This window comes from Anguilla anguilla, chromosome 3 (assembly GCF_013347855.1).
Source record: "Anguilla anguilla isolate fAngAng1 chromosome 3, fAngAng1.pri, whole genome shotgun sequence".
Lineage (NCBI taxonomy): Eukaryota > Metazoa > Chordata > Actinopteri > Anguilliformes > Anguillidae > Anguilla > Anguilla anguilla.
In genome coordinates, this window is record NC_049203.1 from 42,507,868 (window position 1) to 42,518,778 (window position 10,911).

A 10,911-nucleotide genomic window follows, 5' to 3' on the forward strand; every position below is an offset into this window, starting at 1 on the left:
TGCAGCACGCACTCAGAGGCCAATCCTTTTTGCACGACAGTTTGCAAGTCAGGCTTACCCAGACATGAGTTGCAGGAAGACTCTTCATTTGCAGCATAACTGGCTAATTTGTGGGCTTCCAATCAACCAACAGGGGTCTCGCTATGCGACCAAAGGGCCAAGACTGAGCTGTGTTTTGAAGCTATCAGCACCAGCACGGCTAGCTCCAGTATAGGTCTATCAGCCACATGATTCCGTGTAAGTCAGTGGTGCGGTCCTATTTCTTATAAGTCAACTGAAATCATCCCATCCTTGAGCAATACTACATGTAATTGTGCCCTGTTGGCAGGAAACTTTCTTAATCTTTTGACTAACTGGTCTCACAGTGGACAGTTGCAATTTTACACATTGATCCAATTTTTTAAGTGGCCACAGAGATACCAGGTGGACAAGCCGCAGAATGCATATCCAGAAATGAAGTAAAGGGAAAACCTGCACCAAAGAAGGCCTTGAAACAAAGATCTAAGTGGTCGTCAGGTGCAGTTTGCCGTTTCCATCAGTTAACCTACCTCATTTAACTGATTAGCTATGTGCATCAATGCTGGTACTCCTAGATTAGATCACAGTAAAATGGTTCATACAGGTATACAAGATCCATTTTTAGGAGTCATGCATAAGCATTTCTGTATATTTAGCTAAAATATCAGGTCCCATGGGGCTAATTATCTCATTAAGATTAGAAGTTGGAACAAAATGGACCAGAAATGGATCCAGCCCTCCCTGTCTGCCCCTGATGGAACAGGTAAGGCCCTGCACTCTTGGTCCCATCCTCCCAGTACGTCTCATTAGCCCTTCCACTGTTAGTGATGGAAGAGGACACACGGTGTGCGGGATGCAAACCAATACTTGCACGATTAGAGGACAGGGACACTATAGCCTACTTCCTGTCCTGTTGAGTTTCACTCTTCCTGCACTGGTTTTGGGTTTCACATTAGATTTCCCACTTTGAACCAGGTCAGTTTACATAGTAAGACCCATGGCCTGACTTGTAATTTTTTTCCTTTTGTATAGACATACTTTCAGCTCCAACAAAAGGATACACACCCAACAAAGCTGCACAACAGTATTGTGCTTTTTCCATTGAATACAGCATGTGCAGTTTAGCCTATATTTTGTATAACAATGAAATTCATGCCCCAAGACTGATGCACTTTGAATCTACATGGCTGGCAGACATTAACTGCAACACTTCAGGTTAAGGATATTAGATCATAATCCATGTTGTCACCAGAGCCCCTCTTTCTCTTCCATTTTTAGATGATGTATATTTGATTTTCAGCGTATCCCTATTCCTTTCGACACCTCTTCTTATCCTCTTTTACTGCATGTAGTTTTTCCATTATATCGTTCATGTACTGTTATGATTTCTCCCTGCAGCCCTTTGTAACACACCAAGCAACATAAGACAGTGGTGGTTATTAATCATGAATAATGCATTTTGCGCAAGCGACCAATAACTGGATTGAAAACCTCACAACATTTCTCCATTATTACAGGCTGTCTCAACCCCCTAAGGACTTTTCCCTTTTTCTTTCTCTCCTCATTGGTATTCATCAGACCCCACTGAGATGTTTTGTCCAACCCAACTTCATTGATGGATTTGACATCAAAATAAAAGAAGTGGGGACAGTCTATCTGTCTTGCGCTCTCTCTTTCTTTCTCTCTCTCTCTCCCTCTCTTGCTCAGGTCTGTATGGACACTGAGTCTAGGAAACTGGAGATGGCTTGGCTGTCGCCTAGCAACAATAGAACTGCCAACAAGCACAGAGTGAGAGAGAAAGAGAACACACAATCCAGAGAAGAGCATGAGGGAACAGGTGTGAGGTACCTGAACACAGGTAAGACTTCATTTTTCTCAGATATGCACAGAAATATAAAGAGACTAACAAAGTTCACGTTTTAAAAAATGTGTCATTATAGACTGCATAACGGTTCATTTGGAGTTGGAAAAGTTTTTCTGTTTGTCCGTTTCTCTCACTGGAATATTTCTTAAATTCCTTTGCTCTGAAGAGAAATTCCACAAGGCTCTGTTTGGGTGACTTCATTAACTTTACAGTGAATTACTTTTTTTAAAATTGCAAAGAAGTACACGTATTTAAGTTGAATAAGAGAGCATTTGCAAAAAACTGATGTGGTGGTGAACTTTTTTTTCTCAAAATTGATAAGCAAATTCAGCTGTTTAAAAGTCTTAAATGTCCGCTCACTGTTTTGATTGATCTCTCCCACCAACAAATTCCTCCTCTTGGTGTCAGATGATACCGCAGGGTGCCTTTGTAACAGTAGCCCCTCATTCAAAATGTAGGAGGTGTAACGCGAGAGGACAGGTGTGCGTGTGCCAGGATCACATGAGTGTGATAGTGACACATAGCCAGCGTATTTGCCTACTGCAAACAAACAGATATTCCAATCCGCCTACCGTGGGCTTAATGCTCTCTTCAGAGTCTACTGGAGTTTGCCAATGTCACACCGTAAAACTGATGCATTTTACGCACTTTGATCTTTTAATTAAATGTATGCACACATGGGGGTACTTAAGACACTGAGTCTCTCTTAAAAAGTTCTTGAAATACGTTGCATATCTGCTGCTTTGATGAAACAACAGGCTTCGCTATGCTTTGTACAGAAAGCTTCAAAGTACACACGTCTCGACACTCGGGGTGTTCCTGTCTGAAACAAACGCTGTGTGTCACAGTAATGTTTCCATTTCCTGTTCGAGTCTCTCTTTACAGTGATCTGACAACATCTCTCGTGATTTTATCTTTGTGAGATTAGTCAGGATTGAACTTGGGTTTGGCTTGCGTTTATAGAAGGCAAACAGGACAGCATTGCACCTCTTGGCAGCATTGCTCAAACAAGCAGTCAGGAGGAAGCAGGAACCTATTTGCGACCATACAGGCTTTATGCACAAACTGTTATTTGCCACTTTCCAGGAGGACTCGTTCAGTGAGCACACCATGTCCATCAGGAGATCCGCCAACGTTCTCCGAAGTCCCTTTTAACCACTGCAAAGTGATTCATGACTCAGTCATTCACAGACTACTGTTGAGGTGAGAATAATGAACAAACTACATACACTTTAAGCAGACTTCTTGAAGTGTCACCTTACATACAAGTATCTAAGCTTCATTTACTATTGATGTTTCAGAGAATTGCTTCCATATTCAGTCAAGATTTAAAATTCATCATTAATCCGGATGGACAATTAAAATGAACACACTTTTGAAAATTATAGTCATTAGCCGTGTTTTGTAGGACATAGACATTCTATGGATGGCATTGCCATATGAGTTTTCTGTGGGCATTATCTCAGCTGGAGGGAGGATACAGCGCAACTACAGCGCAGCCAGTGTACAGGAGACTGTAAGTTCAGTGCAGTTAATGTGTAGGACGCAGTGTAACTACAGTGCATCCAGTGTACAGGACACAGTGTAAGTTTGGTGCAGTTAGCGTGTAGGATGCAGTGTACACTTAGTCTGGGAAAGTGAGAGGAGAGAACTTTACGACTGTTGACAGTATTCAACAGGACCTATTTCACCACACCCTGCAGAAATGTCATATTTACATTGTACGGTGATGTTACTACAATGATTCACACATCTGCACACAGCTCGCAGTCCAGTCCGCATGTGTGCAAAATAATATCATGATTAAGATTCAGGTGTGCCATTTCAACCACGACCCCTTCAAACGCATTAAGCTTGTCCGTTCTCTGTTCACAGGAAGTCAAGTGACATCACGCCTTACGAAGCACAGACCCTGTCTGAGTGCGTACATCATGATGTTCGTGGGGTCCCGTATGGGCTCGTGTCCCCTGCCCCCGCGCAGCACCGCCTCGGGTCAGTCTGACGGCGATCCCCAGGAGGAGCACAGCCACGGCCACGCCTCGAGCCCCCCGGCCCCGCCCCTCGGCCCCCTGCCCTGCTGGGCCACGCAGGGCCTGTGCGAGCTGGCGCGGGCGGAGCGCGAGCTGCGCCTGCTGCGGGAGCGCCAGGCGGGCGAGGCGGAGGGCGTGGCCCGCGGGGTGGAGCGCGCGCTGCTGGGCGCCCGGCGGGAAGAGCGCCGCCTGCTGGAGAGGGTGGAGCAGGACCACCGCGACACCCAGTGCCGCCTGGAGCAGCTGCAGCGGGAGAACGCGGCGGCCGTCCGCGTGGGCCAGTCCCTGGTGGACCAGCGCCTGCGGGAGGTGGGCCAGCTGAGGGAGCAGATCCAGGGGTGGGGGGGCGGGGCCGGGGGTGGGGCTGGGGGCGGGGCCGGGGGCGAGGCCGAGCGGGACCAGCTGCAGCGGGCCATAGCGGAGCTCACGCAGCCCTGGGAGATCACCCTCTCCCTGAAGCGGGTTAACTTCCGGCCCAGCCCCCAGCCCAAGCCCATTGCGTTCGGGGAGATCCGCGTGCAGGAGCACAACCTCACCTTCCCCGTGGCCACGTGCTGCGGCCCGCAGGGGCGCCACTGCAGCTTGCACTCTCTGGAGGGGCGGGGCCAGGAAGGGCGAAACACGCCCGATGGGGCGGGGCCCACGCACGGCCAGGCTGTGGAGGAGGGGGGCGGTGGGAGTGGGAGTGGCCGAGTGGTGAGGAAGCTCCGCCTCTCTTCTGGACGTGAGGAGGAGAGTGGGGGGGAGGGGCAGGGGGAGAGGCTGAAGCTGCTCTCCCCTAGGTGGCGTCGTTGGCCCCCGCCGAAGCGCGATGGATCGGACCGGGAGTCGTCCCAAGAGGAGGAGGAGCTAGAGTCCCTGGGATCTGACACGAAGGGAGAGGAACTGTTCCAGGCCATCCCTGCCTACCTCAGCAATGGCGATTCTGAGGGGGAGGAGCCAAGGGAAGGGGAGGAGTCAGGGGAGGGGCCACTCAGGGGCCAGAGAAACCACCGAAACCTGAGCCTGCGGCAGAGTCGCAGGATCTCCGCCCCACCAGGAGGGGGCAGGACAGAGCAGGACAGTCAACGCTCCAACCAGGGTGGGGTCAGAGGCGTGTCCCGCTACAATCATGAGGCCCTTGCCTCCCCCAAGACTAGCCCGCGGGAGCCAATGAGCAGCCTGTCCCCGAGAGCCCGCCCCATCCCTCGCACCCGCCTCAGCCTGTCGTCCTCGGACGACGCCCCCCTGGACCTGGGCCGCGCCCCCTCCCCGGCCGACAGCCTGGACTCCTGCTACACCTTCATCGTCAGCTCGCCCCGAGACTCCGGGGGGTCCCTGGTCCGGGAAACGCGGCTCACCCGCTCCACCGCCGACCTGTCCCGCCGGACCCCGCCCCTCATCGACGGGGGCGGGCGGGACCGCCAGGGGTCCTGGTGGGTCAACCACGGCCGCCTCGGCTCCTCCCCCTCCATTTCTGGGCGGGGCCAGGGCGCGCGGGGCGACGGGGGCGGGCAGGTGTGCAGGTCCCTCTCCCTGTCCGTCATAGAGGTGCCCAACGCCGGCGCAGCCAAGCCGCGGCCGGCCAGGGAGGGAGGCGGGGGCAGGGCGGCCTCCGCGCTGATGGAGGAAGAGGAGGAGGAGGGGAGCCCCGGCAGGGCGGGCCGGCTGCTCCGGCGCTTCGGGAAGCAGGGCTCGGGCCGGGCGGACCTGACGCTGCCCAGCGGCGTCCACGCCACCCCGCAGGGCCAGCTGTTCGTGGTGGACAGCGGGAACGCCCGGCTGCAGGTGACGGACGCCCGCGGGAACGTCCTGCAGCAGGTGAGCTCGCCGGGGCCCGAGGGCTCGGGCCGCCGCTGCCGGAACTACTTCGACGTGGCGGTGAACGGCAAGGGCCTGATCGCGCTGAGCTGCGCCGCCGAGAGGGCGCTGCTGGTCTTCAACCGCCACGGGCGGGCCCTGCGCACCCTCGGCGCGCGCGACGAGCTGGACGCGCCGCGCGGCGTGGCCGTCGACGGCCTGGACCGCTTCCTGGTGGCCGACCTGCGCCGCGGCACGCTCGCCGTCCTGAAGCTGGACCCCAAGACGGGCGCCCCGCTGGAGAGCACCGTGGTGCCGGGCTTCCACCGGCCCTACCTGGTGGCGGCCAGCCCGGCCTCGGGCCTGGTGGCGGTGTCGGAGCGGGGCGGCGAGTCGGGCCGGGAGCCCTGCGTCAGGGTGCTGGAGCCCGGCTGGACCACCGTGCGCGTCCTGGGCGTGTGCTCCGGCCTGGGGCCCCTCCTGTCCTGCCCCTGGGGCGTCTGCATCGACCACGACGGCGACGTGCTGGTGGCGGACTGGGCCGAGGAGCACCGCGTGCTGGTGTACCCCGCCCGGGGGGTGGGCCGGCCCCTCGTCACCCAGGGCCTGAGCAGCCCCAGGGGCCTCGCCCTGCTGCCGGAGGGCCACCTTGTGGTGTCGGACAGCATGCACCACTGCATCAAGATCTTCCAGTACAAATAAGAACCTCTACTCACACGCACCGGGACAGTACAGAAAAACTGTACAGAAAGACTCACAATACGGATACAATCTCAGAGCGGGGGTACAGATTTCCCTTGTAATGAGCAATCTAAACCTTGGAAACAAGACGTGGGGACAATATAGCCAATTTAAACACCTAAAGTGCTTAGACGCAGCATACATGCTGCCCTCTCCTCCCTTGCCCAGAGGGTTGTGTGCCCTGTGTTAGTTGAAAGGTCTAAGAGATTGTTTTCCAGAACATTTAGTTAATTTATTTTACTGATTCCATCAGTAAGTGAACACGCTTTTGTTGTGTTAATGTTTTTGTGTGCGTGTGTATTATTGTAATGGAATAGATTATTTTGTCCCCATAAAGACAAAAATTCAATTGCCTTGGTGTGCCAGTTGTCATTTTCTCAGACACAATATATGCTGATTTGCGTGGGTTTGTTTCTTGGTCCCCTCACCTTCTCCCTTCATCCTCTCCTCTTCTCTCTCCTCCCATAGCCTGTTTTATCATTGCTAAGTTGATAGCATGACTGTTTCTCCCCCTCTCCCCATCCCTTTACAATGGACTTGGCACACATTTTGGCTTGCCTACAAGACATCTAATGCTGGGAAGCAAATCATTCCCTAATGTTCCACTTGGCTAAAATTGAGATGCTGTACTTCCCAGCTAAGTCTTCCCCCCTCGACCTTTCACCGTGGATGGCACCACAGTGTCACCCATTACATTTATTTACATTACATTTATTTGGCAGACGCTTTTATTCAAAGCAGCGTACAATAAGTGCACCCTGTTCTTGGAGTGGTACTGCTACAGCAAACTCCCGCTCTGCAGTTTGCTGGGCGTGCAGACTCTTCATGTGCAGCATCTGGAGAATCTGGCCCAGACCTGGGTCAAATACACATTTGTTTTGGATTCAAATACTTTTCTGTGCTTTATTGATCTTGCCTGGTGTAATTGAGCCTGCCAGAATAACCAGATGGCGGGGTTTGCACTTTTTGAGAGTATGTAATTGGTTCCAATACACTAGGCAAGATCAATAAAGCGTAGAAAAGTATTTGAATCCAAAACAAATACGTATTTGACCCAGGTCTGATCTGGCCCATCATCACCTCCTGCTTAACCCTGGGGCCTAATTCATAAAATGGTCTTACGATCAAATTGTATCTTAAATAGTGGTTTATGCAGGAAACCATGACTAGGTAGTATTTATAAAATCCCACTTTGATGTTGCTATGATCGTATCTCTGCATAAAGCTTATACTAGATGCTAGTTAATTACCTGCTGGGTACTGCATGTGGTCTATATGCGTATCCCTGAAGTGGGCTGTGTGCACTTTGAGGTGTCAGATGATGAAACATCCTCATCATGTGATTAGCATAATGAAACAAATACAGATAAGAAAAAAATTGTGAATGCTGAAATGTTTTTGGAAACGTTCTTAGACAGTCTATGATCTAATGTCATTGTACAGATTTTGTGAATGAGGCCCATTGATTATAAATGGGCCTTCTGTGCTTTGTTGGCGATGTCACACTTTTGTATTCCTGAGACAAACATTGATGTTCTCCACTTCTGTTCATTGCTCTGGATAAGCTGGATAAGTGATTGTAATGCACTCGTTATCTGGTAAGGTGCCCACCCTCACTTTCTGTGCCTCCTACTGTTTACAGATGAAACTTTCATAAGGACTTTCTCAATGACCCACATATGAAGGGTCATTCACAACTGCACCAGGAGGTGTCAGGATAAGCACGAAAACAGGGCATCCTGCAATTTCTCTTAGGAAAACAATCATGCTGTTTGTGTACAATTCTTAGCGTTCCTGTAAATTACTTATAGTGGTTACTTATATGTGCACTATAACCTGAGGGCTATGTTTGATGGTCACTACGTGTACTTAAAAACACACACACACATTTACCTCAGAAAGAAAAAAAGTTTATTTAAATTTGCATTAAGTCATTGACATGACTGTTAGCACGACGCCAACGCAAGCCAAGAAGAACGGTGTCAGTTTCACATCAGCTTCCTCTTCTCAACGATCTTCACAGTAACTTGTAACACGTATCTGAAGGAACGGAATTCAACTCGAGAGGCCTTGAAATAACACGGCAGGTATCTAGCATGGCTTTAGTTGCTTTTGGCAGTGTGAGTCTCTCATGATCAGATGGCGATTAGAATGCTGTCAGCCCTGTGTCACCAGGTTCCAGAGTCTCCCGGAATAGTTCTAGAATCTTCGCTGAGCTGTCAGTTTCAGTTGTCGATCCTCGCAGATTTGCTGGATGGGTCCCAGCGCTTCCCACACAACAGCCAGAATGCGTGACTGCACGATGAACAGATGGCTTTACACTTTCCTTAGGTTGTTTTTCCTCGTCCAACCTCCACCAACCCCCACAAGTAAAGAGGAAAGGCCTTCGGTTTCCGACTTAAACAAAAGGACACCTGTGTTCGGTCCAATTTCTTTAAGCACCTGAACGTTACATCAGTGCTGCCTCAGGTTTAATATAGGAGCCTGAATCACACTAAAGATGTAGATTTTATTTGGCTTTTTTTTTTTTTTGGTGCTTTAAATAAGTATCAGTGGAAAAGGTGTAAAATGCAAACCGGTGGACTTTTTCCCTTTTTTTGAGGATGGCACTGATGTGGGCCTGTAGCATTAGACCATTACGGTTGTTTGCTGTTCCCACATGAAAAGGACATTTACAGTAATTCACAACCCAGACTGTCCAAAAGAAGCTGTAGATTTGTTTTAAAAGTACAAATAATCAGCAAGTACTGTACACAGCAACTGTTTTTTTTTCAGAATTTCATGGAAAAAATAAACCTTTATATGTGCCTCTCCAAATGAACTACTTTTTGAAAACTTGCAGGGGAGGGTTGGATGGGGTATGGGAAAGACATGCCACAAACCTGTTCCACCGGTCCCACAAGATACCTGCCAGGTAGCTTCTGTTAAGAAGGAAAACAGGAACAACAGCAGCGGACCGCTCGTGTTTATCATAACACATAACTGCACATCAGCAGACCACAGCAACATTAGTGACAAGTTCTCCAGGAAAAAAAAAAAAAAAAAAACGTACTAGTTTACTTAAAGCTTTATTTAAAATGGCATTCGAGCCCAAATTACTCCTGATTTTCTTGGGAGTTTTAGCCTTGTTACAGACACCCTAGATTGGAAGGCATGATCAAGACCTGCAGGTGGAATGGATTTGTTTTCAGGATACAAAAATATCTGTACATCGTTAAAAAATACATTTTGAAAATTTCCACAGGTCCACGTTTGTACGTTATTTAGTTTCTATTGATCTAGCACCACATCAGCAAACCCTTACAAATCAGGGGTATGTTTGGTCCTCTCCCTGTACTTCAGATCCACAGATCTTCATAGTGTGGGGATTGGCTATTAAAGTGGGCTCAGTGACTGGGGACGGGCTATCCAGATGAATTAATGACTGCTGAATGACTGCAACACAAGGCTCTTCGACAGCAGTTCCAAAACTGTGGGCATGGACCTCCTTTTGGTAGATCACAACAACAAAAGACTTTCTCTACAGAATACATATTCCATCAACTTTCACTGCCGCCAAAAGACACAATGCACCTGTCATATACACTGTACTAGACATGCAGTTGTTTTGACATGTTTTGACACTTAAATATCTGAAATCCATATCTGATCACATGTCAGGTGTGCATTTTAATGAGGGGCGGGGTCAGGGTAAGTGCACGGGAAACCAATGCGCCAGAACTCGGGCTCAGGCCATGGCAGGCGGGGACATGTTTGACTGCCTAATGGCGTACATTCCTCATCAAACCCTCATGACTCACCATCATCGCAGCTGCAATTGCCGTCTTTTCAATCCTTTTTACACAAACTATGTAGATTCACTGACCATATTATCGCCAGGATGGCTCATTCTATTCAGTGAACCCGCTTTGACAGCTGATCCACATGCAATAACAATCAGATCGCTTCTCTGTATACATTTTGCAAACTTTGGTACAGCACCAAGACACAACATACAAATTGACGGGTGGGGGTAACAAAATTCTCCACCATTATACAGACGTTGGTGGTGATCACAAGCCACCCATTGGAAATCCGAATGACCATCATATTTATTCTATGACACAGCAGCTGTGGTCCTCCACCGTGGCTCCACCTGAGGTAAACATGTCCGCTCTCGCTCAGTGGGGACAGGCAGGGGTCACAGCGCATTCCTGTCTCTGACCAGCCTGCCGCTCAGAGTCCGCTCGAAGCTTCCGGACCTTTCCCCACTTAAGCTTAGCTCCACCAGAGGCTCCACACTCTCCCTCTGTTTCTACCTTAAGCACAGAGGCAGAGACACCAGCCCGGTGCGTGTTTGTTTTATTTATTACATTTTTTTGTTTGTTGGGGGGGGGGTGGTTGTAATGTAACAGGCACACGTTCTGGGGTAATGTAACAGGCACACGTTCTGTGGTAATGTAACAGATGCGTACTTTGAGCATGACCCCCCAGGACAGC

At 49.9% G+C, this 10,911-nt stretch overlaps 1 long non-coding RNA gene across 1 annotated transcript; it reads left to right on the plus strand.

The window, feature by feature from the left end:
• The first annotated feature begins 1,602 nt into the window (after positions 1-1,602).
• On the plus strand, positions 1,603-3,971 carry LOC118224310. The gene is made up of 3 exons (XR_004764621.1): positions 1,603-1,876; positions 2,969-3,085; positions 3,758-3,971. It is a non-coding gene; the product is annotated as an uncharacterized LOC118224310 (long non-coding RNA).
• The last annotated feature ends 6,940 nt before the right edge of the window (positions 3,972-10,911 follow it).